Source organism: Eumetopias jubatus, unplaced genomic scaffold (genome assembly GCF_037043125.1).
Source record: "Eumetopias jubatus isolate StellerSeaLion01/CBP00866 unplaced genomic scaffold, mEumJub1_p1.0 scaffold_15, whole genome shotgun sequence".
NCBI classification, from domain to species: Eukaryota; Metazoa; Chordata; class Mammalia; order Carnivora; family Otariidae; genus Eumetopias; species Eumetopias jubatus.
In genome coordinates, this window is record NW_028274821.1 from 22,946,584 (window position 1) to 22,963,288 (window position 16,705).

The 16,705-nt window shown below is 43.4% G+C and overlaps 1 pseudogene; it reads left to right on the plus strand.

Moving 5' to 3' along the window:
- The first annotated feature begins 7,418 nt into the window (after positions 1-7,418).
- Positions 7,419-11,807, plus strand: LOC114201428 (spermatogenesis-associated protein 31D4 pseudogene; annotated as a pseudogene).
- Positions 11,808-16,705: the final 4,898 nt, after the last annotated feature.

A 16,705-nucleotide genomic window follows, 5' to 3' on the forward strand; every position in this document is an offset into this window, starting at 1 on the left:
TCATACTAGAAGGTAAGTTAGGACCCTGGAAAGAAAGAAGTCCCATATTGAGTGTCTGAATTATGTTAAAACTGTGCAGACTCCAAGTTTCCAAGCCTTCTGAGAGAAAATGCACATATACATCCACGCACTCATATACACAAATGCACACACATGAATGAAAGAGAGGACTAAGGAGAGAAGAAGTAAACCTGCCATGACCTCAGTTTCCAATTTGTAAAATGAGAAAGCCAGACTAGAAGGTTCTCCAAAGCCATTTCCTGCTCTGAGTGTAGCAGACATCTCAAATGCTGGACCTGTATTAGCCCTTTGTGGACAGGGAGATGAAGAACACAGGTTGCTCTCCAGCAAAACTTTAATTGCAGAGCTTTAATTAAAAAAAGAATCAAAATTCTCTTTCAGATTATGTTTTTTTTAATTTTATTTTTAATTGTATTTTTATTGTTTCCATTTTATTTTAAAAGAGAAATGAAAGCTGCAGTTTGCCAAATTGCTGCACACTTTTTCTTGCCATACAACTGCCCTAGCAAGTTAACCTAAAACAATTTTCTAAAATGTATTTTTAATGAGAAGCTGAGATCGCTGAAATTTGTCTTGAACATTTTTTTTTCCTTTAGACCTCTTATAGGGCTCTGGAGTTTCCATACCTCAGTGCCAAGAGCATGGCAAATGAATTCAGCTCAGCTTAGTAATTACCTTGTGCTAGTCTTGCTCAAAGTTGTTTTTCTCTTAATGGGTTAGGAGAGCCATTCAAATGCTTTGATTCTAGTCATCAAAGTTCCAATGGGGAGGGTAGGTGAATGTATATGTAATGTTTAGCCTATAAAAATGGCCATATCCAGAGCTTATGCAGAGTAAATTCTTACCAGGGACTCTGAATAAGGGCAGGTCAATGTGGAAGAAAGCATGAGAAAATGAAAGAGCTGAAGTAATTCTGGGAGTATCCTTCCTTCTCCTTCTCCAAATTAAGTCTCACAATTATAGTGGACTTTTACTTTTGCCCCCTCTCATGGCATGAGGGAAAGATCTTCCCAAAGTCTCCCAGTGTGCTTCCAGAATGCTGACTCACTCCCAGACTCCACAGTGGAGCATGTACATTCGTTTCTCAGACTTTCTGTGGTGAAGGACCAGTTTGCTTCCTCTCCCACTCCCCCATCCACCGTGGGCTGATACTTGCACAAAATGCAGTACAAATGAATCACTTAATAAAATGACACAAAAAACAATGACAAACAAAATACAAGTCTCAGTTTTAATTATTAGACTCAATTACTCTGTCAGATTGTAATAGAAATGTCTATCATCCTCAATGTCTACACTTGTTGCAGAAGGTAATAACCATGTGGAAACAAGTGCTGGTCCATGGACCACACTTTGAGTGCACTGGCTAAGACCAGGCCAGTAGTATTCTCCAGTTACCGGTAATTATCTCAGGAGTGTTCTTATGACCTGAGCTGGTGCCATTCACCTGAATATTGGGACTTTAGTTGAGAACACTGGGGCAACAGTTGTCTGTTTTTCCTGGCTGGATGCCATCTTGGGACCACAAGAGAAGCGGCTTGGGAATGAGTCAACACTGAGAAAGCAGAACCAAGGGATAGTGAGTCAGAACCCGGATCTACTCCTATATTGCAGAGAAATATAAGCCAATAAATTAAAATTAAAATTAAAATTAAGCAAGCCAGAATTCATCTGGTTGGCTCTCATCTGCAGGGGGGTCTTATGTGATACCGTGATTAACTGGCATATTTCTTCATGAACTCTCAACTAGTTTCTCTTTTGCCAGTCATCTTTCTGAAACAGAGTATGCCATTCTTCTGGTTATGAAGCTTCCCACTGCCCTCAGTACAAAGTTCAAGTTTCCTTAAACTGTCACTTAAAGTCTTCCACCGTTGATTCCCCTTCTACTTTTTCAGCCCAATTTTTTGCTACTCTCATCCTCAGGCACGTACCGTGTTTAGCGTGACCAGACATGTATTTTTATATATGTTCTAGGTTCGCTCATGTTCCCTCTGGCTGGACTGCACTTACTCTTCCCACACCCTTTTCTGACTTTCTAAGAATAGAACCTTGAGAACATAAGGTGTCCATTATTCTGAAACATTACGCATCACCATCATTCCTGCTGATTCAAGGGCTAATTTTGCAAGTGTTGGCAGGAGGGCAAATTGATGCACCCAGACATTTGATAAAAGTTGCATTGAGACCCCAGAGATCTCATTTCATAGGGAATCTAATACGGTTTTACTAAGCAAATCTCAGAAAGCAGCATGCTTAGACAAAGTATAACTTTAGTTACTATAAAAATGAATAAGCAAGAGATGAAAACATACATTCACACCAAAGCATGTACAGAAATAGCGGATTTATTCATAAAAGCCAAAGAGTAGAAACAACCCAAATATTCAGCTGATCAATGTATAAATACAACATGGTATATCTATATAAGGGAATATGAATTGCCATAAAAAGAAAGAAGTTATCGATACATGTTACAACCCGGACGAACCTTGAAACAGTATGCTAAGTGAAAGAAGGCAGATACAAAAGGCCATATATTGTAGGATTCCATTCATATGAAACATCCAGAATTGACAAGTCAGTAGACAAAGTAGATTAGTGGTAACCTAGGGTGGGAGCAGGAGGAATGAGAAGACTGAAGGGTGAATGAAGCCTATGGGGAAGAGTTCCTTTTTAGAATAATGAAAATGTTCTAAAGTTGATTGTGGTGATGAATGCACAACACTGTGAATACACTAAAAGCCGCTGAATTGCACACTTTTAAGGGGTGAATTATATGGTATGTGAATTAAGTCTCAATAAAGTGGTCTAAAAAAAAAGAAAATGTATAGGAGCCTTATTCATAGTTGCCAAAACTGGGAAGCAGCCAAGATGTCCTTCAATAGGTGAATGGACAAATCAACTGTGGTACATCCAAAGAATGGATATTACCCAGTGCTAAAAAGGAATGAGCCATTAAGTCATGAAAAGACATGGATGAGCCTTAAATGCATATCATGAAGTGAAAGAAGCAAATCTGAAAAAGGCTACACACTGTAGGATTCCAACTAGATGACGTTCTGGAAAAAACTCTGAAGACAGTAAAAATATCAGTGGTTGCCAGGGATGATGGGGCAAGATGGGTTAAACAGGCAGAGCATAGAGGATTTTTAGGGTAGTGACACTACACTGTATGATACTATAATGGAGGATACATGTCATTATACATTTGTTCAAACCCATAGAATATAAAATGCCACGAGTCAACTCTAACGTAAACTATGACTTTGAGTGAGAATGATGTGTGTCATTGTAGGTCCACTGACTGTAATAAATGCCCCATGCTGGTTCTGGATATTGAGAGCAGGGGAAGTTGTGTGTGTGATAGGGAGGCAGAGGGACATATGGGAACTCTGTACTTTCTGCCGTTTTGCTGTGAATCTAAAACTACTCTAAAAAATAAAGTCTACAGAAAGAAGAAGAGGCGGACAAGAGGGCGAGGGAGAGGAAGGAGTCCTGAATACCTCACAAAGCTCATCTCAGTTGGCACCAGCTATAAATTTTTCCCTGACCCTTCTCTCTTCTCCTTCCTGGCAGAAGAATTAATTACTCCTTAATCTGTGTTTACATTGTGTTCTTATTCCTACTTCCTTTACAGTTCATATCACTTTATTTTAGTTGTTTGCAGGTCTCACTAAACTATGACCTGCTCAGGGGCTGAGGCAATAGCTTGTTTTGTTATTTCTATTAGAAATACTACATATAGAGTTCAGTAAGTTTGGTGTGTGAATGAATGAGAGACATCTTACAGCTCGTTACTGTTTTCAATATACTTTAAAAGGAATTTTGCCCCAGAATCTGTTCTTCAGGTCTTTTGTTATCCTGAAAATAGCTTTCCCCGTGTGGCTCATCCCAGGGACAGTGATGAGGATGGGAATGAGAGAGCATTGAGGACTGTCCCTAGAAAACGGAGGACATATGAGAATCTTAAACCAATGGCGTATCTAGACTTACCTATATGGAGTCTCTTCAAATAGAAGAGTATTATTCTACTAGAGCTTTTGGAAAATACTCCTCCTTGAAGACAGTACGACCAAGTGCAGTATAAAATCCAGGACCAGACTTATGTGGTGACACAGGTCAGCTGGGGTTGTGAAAAGATCTCACTCCACCAAAAGCCATCTCTGCCTCCTCCTGGCTGCCTGAGTTGCTCATGTGAAAGCTTTATTATAAGCTTAGGGATTAGATGTATGTAAACTGTGTGAGATGTATTCCTGAGAAGGATGGCATTTTAAACTTTTCTTATTCACTTATACCTTACTGAGAGTCATACGTAATATGGCTCTTGAAAGCAGGTTTTCAGAGGGCAGTAGAGAAAACCTGTAAAGACATTGGTGCCAAGTGTGAAAAGGAAAAGGTACCCAAAGGGGTGACAGAATAACAAAAAGAACTTTTCTTTTCTTCACAAACTTGCCAGCATTTAATGGACAAAGTGGATATTTTTAGCCACACAACTGCTTTAATTTTAGGACTAGGGTGATTTTTAAGAAATCACTTATTGTTTAAAATAGAGGTGTTGAGAACAGTGGGGATTTCATTGTCAGTGCTCTGCTACTTACAACTGAGTGATCTAGAGAAGTCACTTACCCTCTCTGAGCTTCAGTTTTGTTCTTTCATAATAGGGTCACAATAATACCTGTCCTGCTCACATCATGGGGTGATTGTGAGGTTGCTCCCAGTAAACTTCTTTAAAAATTAGCAAATCATTTATACTTGATTTTAGTGTAGAGAAGATAAGTGCTGTGAACCACCCCTACTGAATATCAGTGGAGGTTATTTTTGGTGAGATTATATATATATACCTTAAATATCTTGTTCCTTTAAATTTTGAAGGAACTTCTACCAGGTTCTGAAAAAACTTTTAACTCAAGGCACATGAATGTGCATAAGGAGAAAAGACATTCTTTGACTATCTTCTCAAAGAACCATTAATTTGTATCAGAAAATTGGAGAGGTTGGACATGCAGAGTTGCCTTTTCTAAGGAGCATGATGTGTTTGAGCATTTGCGACCCATAGTACCTGTCACTTTGCTCCTGTGTTCCAGAGATCACCTGGCAATTCACAAATGCAGCAGGACACCTGTCCTGTTACACATGTGACTCTCGGCCTGTAGAGGGCTTTTCCCTAGAACAGCACCATGAGGCCCTTAAGGACAGAGACCAGGACTTACAGATGTTTGCATCTCTTGGCTTCTAAAAGTAAATATTAAAGGAAAATGTGGCTGGGACTGCATGTCAGGATGAGGAGGAAGTGGTGCTCTTGGCAGATTTGATCTTCCGGGCAGGTTACCTGTTCCTGCATAATTGAAAGGAGACTCTGCTGGGCCAGGGTGAAGGCTGTCCTACCCTTTCACAGAGGATGAGTTAACAGTGCTAGGCCAGGGGTGTCAAATAAAGGGCATCACAGTTTAAGAAAGACGTGAGAAGTTAGGAGGCCATTCAGAGGAGAGCTGTCATGAAGATAAAGAGTTTAGAAAAGAAGATGTAGGAAGAGTGGAGGGAAATATTGGGATTATTTAAACCTAACAAAAGGAGCCTGGAAAAATGTCACAGTTTGAAACATATGTGGGGATGATTATATAGGATGGAGCTTCTCAACCCTTTTTCATGGCAAGGTACTCTCAGGAAAAGATATGCAAGGCCCACAAGGGCCATCAGATGAGGCTCTTCAAGACTACCCTTGGCCACCAGAGGCCTCAGGGGATCATTGGCTTAGCACACTGTAACCTATCCCGGCCTTTGGGGAGTTTATGAACTGTTTGTGCTCCTCCCCAAATTCATATGTTGAAACCCTAATCCCAATGTGATGATATGAGGAGATGGGGACTTTGGGAGGTGATTAGGTCATGAGGGTGGGGCTCTCATAAATGAGATTCGTACCCTTAGAAAAGAGATCCCAGAAACCTCTCACCCACTTTTTCTGCCACGTGAGGTTGTAGGGACCTGCCTGTGAGCCAAGAGGTAGGGCTCAACAGACACTGAGTCTCCTTTGTGCCTTGATCTTGGACTTCTTATCCTCCAGAACTATGAAAAATATGTGTTGTTTAAACCACCCAGTCTATGGTACTTCTGTTACAGTGCCACAAGTCACTGAGATTTGTACACCTCATAGGGAATTAGTGTACAGAACACAAATAGTCTATATTTTAGGTAGAGTAAGAACTGGGGTCAAAATTTTATGAAAGAGTGAAATAAAAGGAGAAAACACTTTATTCTTCAATTTGAAAAACACTGGATTTTTTTTGTCAAAGGGTGTGTGTGTGTGTGTGTGTGTGTGTGTGTGTGTGTGTGTGTAGCATGTCCCCAGACTTTTTATGCAGTTTAGTTTCATTTACTTCAGGAAAGTAAGTGCTACAGACTTACCTCCAAGACCACTTGAAGGTTTAATTATTTACATTTATTTTTTACTGGTTTTAGTTTTGGGAATATTGAATAATGCATTATTGATTTTGATTGAGTCAGCCTCTCTGACTGAAGATACTAAAGGCTGAATAAAACAAAAACTGCAATGTGCTATGCAACATGGATAAAACTAAATAAGTGTGAAAGAACTTTAAGGTCTATATCTGGGCTCATGTAAGGCAAAAACATTTTTTAAAAAGATTTTATTTATTTGACAGAGAGAGCAGAAGCAGGGGGGCTGCAGGCAGAGGGAGAGGGAGAAGCAGGCTCCCCGCTGAGCAGGGAGCCCCATGTGGGGCTCCATCCCAGGACCCTGGGATCATGACCTGAGCCGAAGGCAGATGCTTAACTGACTAAGCCACCCAGGTGCCCCAGACAAACACATTCTATAGGAAAGATGGATTTGAGGACATATGTGATCCTGAGGGTAAATGTCAGGGTACAAGCAAAAATTCCAGGTAGTTTTGAGAACTTTCAAGGCAGAGGAACTGGTAAGACCCAAGTCAAGGTCTCCAGACAGTAAAGGGGGACCCAGGTAATATATGGGCTATAGATGGAACAAGCAGAAAATTTCATTAAGGTAGCATATAGGAATATAGGTATAGGAAATAGGATGGCAGGGTAGGGCAGAGAGACCTGAAAGACCTAGGAGGGGTGAAGGGGTCTTCTGGGATAGTGGGTGGGGGAGGGGCTGTGGACACATTGTCTTCAATTCCCCCCGACCCCCCAAAAACCTTTGTGACTCTTAAGAACAGAAAATTCTGAGGCAATCACCCTCTGATATCAACCATGAGTTTGCAGAGGATGTTCAGAAGATTAAGGATGGCACACAGACTCTAACACCTGTCAAACATGACACCATAGGCAACAGATGGCCCCCAAAGCTGCCTGCAAGGCAAGCTGGGGCCGGACATGAGCCAAAGGATAAGAGTGCAAATTCTAGAGGTAGAGGAGGAATGCAACAGGGCAAAAAGAATCTAGAACCTGTCTTTGTGCCCACAGTGTCCAGGGTGATATTCAGGGTCAAGGAACTTGATGCTCATCAATCACAATCTGATATCTTGACAACCAGCAAGCCAGTAAGCTCCCAAATCATAAAGGTGAATGTTAATAAAGCCAAAACTACCATCCCCATTAAAAGCCCCCCACCAAACATATCAATTCCCCAAGATCCTAAATCATCAAAGCTTAAACAACAACTCTTGTGTGAGTTAAAGTTTAAATTGGAAAAGAGAGAGCATCATGATACCATCTCCTTTCATCAACCGCTATGCCCAGACCCCTCCTGTGAGGTGTGTAATAGAACAACTGCTGAGATCAATCGGCTGCTGTTCCCGGAGGCCCTGGAAGATGCTACTCCCTTGGCTTCCACAGCCCCTGTGACTTCCTCATCGTTCACTCTCTCCCCTGACTCCTCAGCAGTCCCTCCAGGAGACCTAATATCAGCTTCTCTGCCTGAGCCTTCCCCACCACCTGCCTCCACCTTCTCACCTAACCCAGTGACCCCCTTGGCTGACTTTTTTCCACCCTCACCACCGGGTGGCTCTTTGCCACCAGAGTCTTTTCCTCCCTTGCATTCCGAATTCCCAAAGGACAGTTTCCCACCCCAGTCCCTTGCCTTTCCTCCAATCCCACCAAATCATGCTCAGACAGTGGATCCTGTTGTCCATCCAGAGGCCACTTTGTCTCTAAATACCATCTTCTGTCTGGACTCTGCCCTTTCCCAAGATGTCAACCCCTTACCGGAGTTGTCCCAGATGGTAAATCCCACTGAGACCTTTGCTTGGCATAATGCACCACCAACCCTGTCTGTTTCGCCACCACCGGACTGCAGTTTAACTATGACTCAACCTAAATCGATTTCCATCTCAATGAAGGCTGTTCCAGAGATCTCATCTCCAGATAGCTCTGGTGGGTTGTCTACTTATGTCCCAACAATCACAGGCTTTAACCCCTCCAGATTGTCAATTTTAGACTTCCCTTCGTGGCAAACTCATGCCAAAGACTTCTTCCCTTCAACCTTGGCTCCATATGATTTCCATCAAGAGTTTCTGGCCCTCCATTCTTCAGAGGCTTCTTCCGGGGGAGACCCTGCAGCCAAGCTTGTGGAGCCTGCTAACCTCTCACTTCTCAGCCCCGATGGCTTGGCACTCCTAGAGGAACAAGTCCGAAAGAGGAGTGACTTCTGGATGTGGAAGGAAATGAAAAAGAGTTCTGTTCCAAAACAAACAATTGCCGAAAAACATGACTTGGAAGTTTCCCTTCCTTTCTGGAGCAGCAAAGATCAATCAAAGGAGCTGCATGTGCATCGGCAGCCCCCATATCCTACAACCACCTTGAAGGAGGGCCATTTACAGCAAACCCCTATCCAGTTCTTCTGGGGTCTCCCAACTCTGCATAGTGAGTCCTTGTTCTCTGTTGCCCATGTCTTAGATAATTGTTCCTCCATCTTAATTTTTAACAGAGTCTCGAATGCCTCCACAGAGCAGGAATCCCCGGTAGTTCCCCATCCTCTTCCTCTGTCCTTGCCCCAACCCCAGCCCCTACCTATCCCTCAGGTCCAGCCCCAGGCCCACCTTCAGTCCCCACTCCCCATCCTGTCATCTGGTCCTCGAACCCAGGTTAAGGTCTGTGGAGTGTGTTTGCACAGACCTGAGATGGAATCAGAGTCTCTCATACCAAATGAAATGCAACATCTGGAATGGAACGTGTTGCAGAAGGAACAGGAAACTGTGTGGGGTTTACCCACTGTTGTCCAAAGATCCCAGGAGGACTTCGGTCCTTCAGCTCCTAAACCTCTTACTCACCAGGCCTCCCAGGCCCGTGTTGCAATCTCTATCCTTCCTGGACAGTTTCCTCTCACCGATGAGCTTCGAACAAAACTAGAGCGTCACCTTCGAAAGAGGCTCATCCGACACCAGTGGGGCCTGTCCCGTAGGATCTGTAAGTCTCTATCACTGATGGGTCCGAGTATTTTTTCAGAGACACCTAACTTGCAGCGCTATCATGGACGCACATGGATCTCTAAGAGTGAGAGTAAATCGAGCGAATCTGAAAGCGATGAGGGGGACTCAGAAATGAGTCAGCTGGAGGACGATGACCTGGAGAAGGACAATGATGATCTGGAGAAGGATCAGCGACACAACCCAGAGAATGGCCCAAAAGATTATCTGTTGAGTGACCCAGAGAGCTCTTCAGGTAATGATATGGGGTATGATTCTGAAAAAGAACTTAGGAGACCATCAGAGAAAAACTCAACAGTGTCTGTGGAGACTATAGGTCGGAGACAATTTGAAAATGTCTTGAAAATTCATTTGAGCAAAAAGTGTGAGGAAATTAATGAGGGTCAGCTCCCCGGGCCTGTGCATAATTCATGGCATACTATGAAGCAGACGTCGCTTCTTTTTGAGAACTCCCACACTGAAATAAAACACAGAAGTTTGCCACCATCAGAGGTTCAGGACTACTCCCTGAACACCTTCCGGGAGCTTCCCTTTCTTGAATCTAGTGCACAACAGATGCTGGAAGCCCATATTAAAAGGTTTCGTATGATGATGACACAGGGCCTTCCCTCCAGGGTCCTTGAATCCATAGAGCTCTTTAAATTGATAAAGGACACTTCCCATTCTAGCTTTTCCTCCTCAACCAACCTGATTTCTGAGCTAAATTCTAAACCTGGGGGCTTCAACTCCCTCAGAGGAAGCTCTAAATCTCTCCATGGAGACAAAGTGGGAACAGCAAATTCAGCCTGCATCCTGGATCGTCCTCTCCCTGCCGCCTCAACTGTGGGCAAGGAAGAACAGAGAAGTCTGAGGCAATCACCCTCTGACATCAACCATGAGTTAGCAGAGGATGTTCAGAAGATTAAGGATGGCACACAGACTCTTACACCTGTCAAACATGACACCATAGGCAACAGATGGCCCCCAAAGCTGCCTGCAAGGGAAGCTGGGGCCGGACATGAGCCAAAGGATAAGAGTGCAAATTCTGGAGGTAGAGGAGGGATGCAACAGGGCAAAAAGAATCTAGAACCTGTCTTTGTGCCCACAGTGTCCAGGGTGATATTCAGGGTCAAGGAACTTGATGCTCATCAATCACAATGTAATATCTTGACAACCAGCAAGCCAGTAAGCTCCCAAATCATAAAGGTGAATGTTAATAAAGCCAAAACTACCATCCCCATTAAAAGCCCCCCAACAAACATATCAATTCCCCAAGATCCTAAATCATCAAAGCTTAAACAACAACTCTTGTGTGAGTTAAAGTTTAAATTGGAGGAGAGAGAGCATAGCCGGGCGCAAGCCCACCACACTGGCCTGCCCCCTGCCTCAGATAGTTTGACTTACAAGGCCTCACTGACTCATGCCCAGGGTGTGTCCAGTGGGGACATGGGAGCTTCTCAGGTGCTGCATGTCCATACAGAGGACACAGGAATTAATGTGGAACAACAGCAGGAGCCTGGGGTCCGTAAGCATGTCTTACAGAAGTGCCAGAATAAGAATCTCCCACCAGCTGCGGTGACCATGAGCCCTCCAGGCTCCAAGGCACAAGAGCTTGGTGGAGGGGATGCAGGACTGGGGACATCCCAACCTAAAAGGAACAGTTTCCCTACTGAGAATGTGGCATTGAACAAGAGGTTCCCTACTCAGGACGTGCTATTGGAAAAGCCGGGAAGCAAGCCTTCCCAGACCCTATCACAGAACGGTCAGCCGCCTCCTGAAAGCGTTTCACAGAAGGGTCAGCCTCCTTCTGAAAGCCATTGCAGAAAAAAAATGAAGCGTTTTTTGCAATGGCTTAAGCCAGGGATAAAATGCAAGAGGCAAGAAAACTCCCAGGAAAAGGGCAGCCCCCGATCATCTGTGGAAAGCAGAGGCCTACTTAAAGGTAGAACTGCCTTTACTGGGGCAACGGAAGCTCGGAAAATCGTGACAGATGGGACGTTCCTAGAGGAGAAAATGGGGCGTTGGCATGCAATAGATAGCACCTGCCCTCAACAGCCCATTCCCTTCCCAACCAAGTATGGGAAAACTCAGCAGAAAGCACAAGTGCAGGCTCAGGCACAGCCTGTCCAGGGCCATACTGGAAATATTAGACAGATCAGAGACAAGGACAGACAGCCCCAGAAAGCTGTGGCATTTAAGGACCAGCGACTGCATCCCCTATCCATGCCCCACAGGGAGCCTGCACCCCACCCACATGCCACCTGCAGGCATCAAGCTGGCCAGGGGCCTCCGGCCACTCTCACCACTGCTGGAGGCACTGTGTTCAGAGATCTGCCTCTACTATTTAGACAGAAAACCCTTCTCCAGAATTTCCACGGGGGGATATTTCCCACCCCAAAATAATCCCTTGTGAGGAATATTGATTCTCTCCAATAAATATTGCTCTAATAATAGCGATGTCTGTTCTGTGTACTGTACTGGGGGCATGGCTTTCGGGTAACTCGGTTCGGCTGTTACTGATTGCTTCCTTTGGCTTCTAAAAGGTGACCAGTCTCCTGGAGCTCTTGAGAACTAGATACCATGTGCCCCGCAAGACCCCCAAAGCCCATTTCCTCTCTGATGAAGTTTGAGGAGATGAGCTCTGTCTCCTGCCCTTTAGCTTAGCCTTACTGAAAATGTATAGTAGCTCACACCTTTGCCCTCACTGAATGTTTTATACCCTTTAGAGCAAGTGTTCTAGGATCAAAGACAGGTATAGTTTTCAGAAAATAATGATTAAGCCACTGTTTTTTCTTCACTGTTACTACACAGTAGCTTAATCATTATGTAGCAGTCAGTGATCCGAGGATCCCACAGGTGGGTGAACTCTGAATGGGAGTGTTTGGGGGAGGGTGTTGTCCCAGCTGATCTTGGGCTGGTTGGGGTAGGGTAGAAGAACCGCATAGATGCTGCTTAAGAATCTGTCATGTGAGTCACGCTAAACTCGACATTGAGGTTTCCCACTGGAAGTGCTTCCCTTCGCTGGGCATTTCTTCAGGCTGCCCGACTGATGACGTTTTTTGCAGAACAAATGCAGAACAGAAGCATCACGTAGCTGTTAGTGGCAGGAATGTTGACCAGGCAGCTACCACCTGCCAGGGTAAGACACCTTTGAAGAAATGAAAAGGTGAAAGAGTGACCTTGCTGGTGGAACAAAGGTTTATGTCTACTCATCCCCTTATCATGACCCTGTCCTGCTCCCCTCCTTCCTCGGTCTGATCCAGGCACCACCACGGCACAGCCTACTGATGCCTTATACCAAAGAGGCATGGGGCTGCTCCTTGAGCACTCCAACAATATCTGCAGGCGGTCAGGCATGGCGTCGCCTTTGGTGATCTTGGTGCCTTCCTTCCATCCATGCTTGATGGCAATCTGTAAGATACTGCTTTCAGTATGGGTAGGATGGAGGTGCCACCTCTCATATTCATGGCCTCAGTGGAGCCGTGGTAGATCTTCTCCAGAAGATGTGCAACTTATGAACCAGAGGTGAGTTCTCGACTGCGTACCAGGGTACAGATGTTTGGGGGCTTATCATGGAACTCCACGGAATGCTTTTTTTCAGCCAAGACTGCACTCGTACCCACACTTACAATAGGGTTTTGGAGGGAAGGCAACTCCACTTGAGACTGGGACTCAAAAATGGGGTGAGTGTCCTAGAGAGCACCCGAGGTAGTCTTTGGGACAGACTCATGACCGTTCAGTGCCAAAACAAAAAACCAGATGTCTACGACCTCTTTCACTACCACACTTGTACCTTCTTGTCCAGGGTTATCATTGACCATCCAGTATCTGAACGTTAGGGGCACTGAAAGAATGCAGATTTTGATGCTGTGGAGGCCCTGAGAGGGACAATAGGTGGGATGGGGCCAACAGCAGGGAACCTGAAGAAGTGAGGAGGTACCGGAGGCTCTAACATCTATGTGGATAAGCCAGCCAATGACACAGCCTGCCAGTTCCTACATAATCTCATTTTAGGGTCCTTTATGGCCAATCCAGTGAGTTACCACTCCTCTGTCGAGCTTATTACTGGGAATACTTCTGGCATCAGGAATACTATAGCCTGACATTCTGTCCTTTTGCCTCATCCCCCTATCCTTCCAGTTTATATGTCCCCTGCTAATTTTTCAACGACACGTCATTCATTTTCCACTTCTCGACAATCTCCCAAGGCCTTGTCTTCCTTTCCTCACTCTCCAAGGTAGAACTGATGGCTTATCAGGTAACCAACATTTAAAAAACTCCAGAACAGCATAGGAAAGAGAGTCCATGGTACTGTAATAGTGTTATCTGGTGACAAATGGTAGCTGTAGTTGTGGTGAGCACAGCATAGTATCGAGTTATATACCTGAAACTAATGATGTTGCATCAACTATTCAATTAAAAACAAACAAAAAAAACAGGCTCCCGTACAAGTGGGCCCCATCTAATTCCCTTCAATCCTTCCTGTCTGGCAAAATCTTGTCTCTCTGCCTTTTCTAGAAATGCCTTTCTGTAAGTAACTGATTACTGTTGGATTAAATCTCACATCTCACAATGGAGTCTACTCACAATTGAGTCTACTGAGGCCACAAGAAATTCAGCCCCAGCACTACCTGGAAATCATTCATTGATTCCACAAATACTTATCCCAGGCTTACTAACGTGAACAAAATAAATGGAGTTAGGTCACTATTTCCTTAGTACATTCTCTCCTATTACTCAGATCTATTTTATTTTAAATTTTATTTGAGAGAGAGCACAAGCACTAGCAGGGGTAGTGGCAGAGGGAGAGGGAGAAGCAGACTCCCCGCTGAGTAGGGAGCCCCACATGGGGCTCGATCCCAGGACCCTGGGATCATGACCTGATTTCAAGGCAGCCGCTTAACTGACTGAGCCACCCAGGTGCCCCTCAGATCTATTTTAAACTTCCTTCACTTTCCTCAAACTTAGGCCATCTTCACTTGCCCAGCAGATGTGCTGGACCACAGTTCAGAGAGGAGCAAGAAAGCCGTGACGTGGGAGCTTTTCACAAAACAAAACAAAACAAAACAAAAGAAAAAACAAAAACCTTCCAAAAAGTATTTTCCTATTCCTCTTTTTCCTCTTCCTGTTACATGGAAAGAGGTTTCCTTCCCAATCTCAAAGGAAACATACTTTTTGAAATATCTTCATTGAGAGAGAGCTAAATTCTAGTCTCAATGGACTGATCTACCCTTTCCACGTCTCCTTCTGCCCCTCTTCCTGTCCTTCTGAGGCACCTGCATCTTTTTTTTTAATGCTTTTTACTACAGAAATGTTTATACATGTACAAGAGCAGATCGAACAATATAACTTCCCACATATCCCTCACCCAACTTGCACTATTATTTGGCAGGTGTGATACATACATCCCATCTTTTACGCTATGATTAAAGTGCAAAAGCCCATTTAAACATCTTGCCATCCCTCTCTGAGACATATGCTATGTACCAATGTCAAAGCTCTCACATTTCTTTGATATTTATCACCTGCGGAACATACTTATTCCCAACAGATGTGTGCAGCATTGGTGACGAAAAAGCACTGAGCTTTAGAGGCTTTGGCAATCAGTTCTGCTCTGCCTTAGAGTCAACCCCGAGGAGCCATTTGAGTGAATTCCTCAACTCCACACAAGAAGTAATCTTACAGAGCAAATTCAGGGCACGATTTCACTGTCCCTTAATCACACAGTAACTGTAACTTGCAAAAACCATAGGAGAACACTTTATGTTAATAAAGACTTGACACTGCTCTGTTTTCAAATATTTAGAAGAAAAATTTGTCCTGTCACTTTTCAAATGAACTATTGTGTTTCAAGTTAAACACAGTAGATCAAACACTCCCCTCTTTCCCAAAATGCCATTAAAAGTAAAAGATTAGATGAAAAAAATGCTCAACATCATTAGCCATTAGGGAAATGCCAATCTTAACCAGTATTTGCTAACACTTCACACCCACAAGGATGTCTATAATCAAAAAGAGAATACAAGTGTTGGTGGGAATGTGGAGAAATTAGAACCCCCCCACAATGTTGGTGGGAATAAAAAATGGTGCAGTCTTGGAAAACATTCTGGCAGCTGCTCAAAATGGTAAACATAGAGTTATCATATGACCCAGCAGTTCCACCTCTAGGTATATACTCAAGAGAAATGAAAACATAGGTCTACACAAAAACTTGTAAACAAATGTTCACAGTTATCTTATTCATAAGGTCAAAAGACAGAAACAATGCAAACATCCATCAACTGTGAAATGGGTAAATAAAATATGACATATCCATATGATATAATATTTTTTGGAATAAAGAAGACCAATCCATGCCACAACATGGACGAACCTTGAAAACATTATGTGAAATGAAAGAAGCCAGTCACTAATGACCACATACGATTCCATTCACATGAAGTGTTCTGAATAGGGAAGTCTAGAGACAGAAAGTAGATTCATCTTAGAGCTGGTGGGAGGATGGGATAGGGGAATGATAGCAAAAGGTTGCAGATTTTTTTCTCTCAAGTCATGACAATGTTTTAAAATTGACTGTGGTGATGCATGTGTCTGTGCATATACTGAAAATCAAGGAATTATACATATTAAGTGGGTGAATTCTATGGTATGTGAACTATATTTCAGTAAAGGTGTTGACAAGTAAAAGATTTAAATATAAGTGCTTAAGGATGACAAGAAGGGGAGCTTATAAGACAAAAGATGTCAACATATTTTTGGAAGATGGAAATCTGGTGGAGGAGTGGAAACTGACTAGCAGAGCAAACAAAATGCTGGCAAATCCATTCACACTGCAAAACCCAGGAGACGAGCAACCTGGTGGCACTAGAGAAAAAGAAATTAGGGGTTCCGTGTTAATTAACAAGTTGAATTTTTGTTCTTTTCTGTTTGTTTTATATTGCACATAATTTCTAAAATCTTTTTTTTTTTTTTTGAGTGGGGGTGCTCTTTGCCAGTATTTTGTAAAACCTTGTTGAAATGTTAGCATGCTTCAAATGTGCAGAGAGGATCCCAGGTTTCTCGCGTGGGACAGAACCTGAGACAACTGTTTTAAAGTTGGCATGGCACACATCTGGGGTCTGAGTATGGTGGAGGTAGCGGCAGCTGGAATCAATGCCAGAAATTTCAAAGGTTGGGTTAAATTCATTTCTGAAATGTATGTATTGGAAAATAAACTTGTGGAAAAGTTGCATACATGGTAAAACCATACCATTTATCCAGATTTACCTAGTAAGATTTTGACCTGTTTATAATCTCTCTCT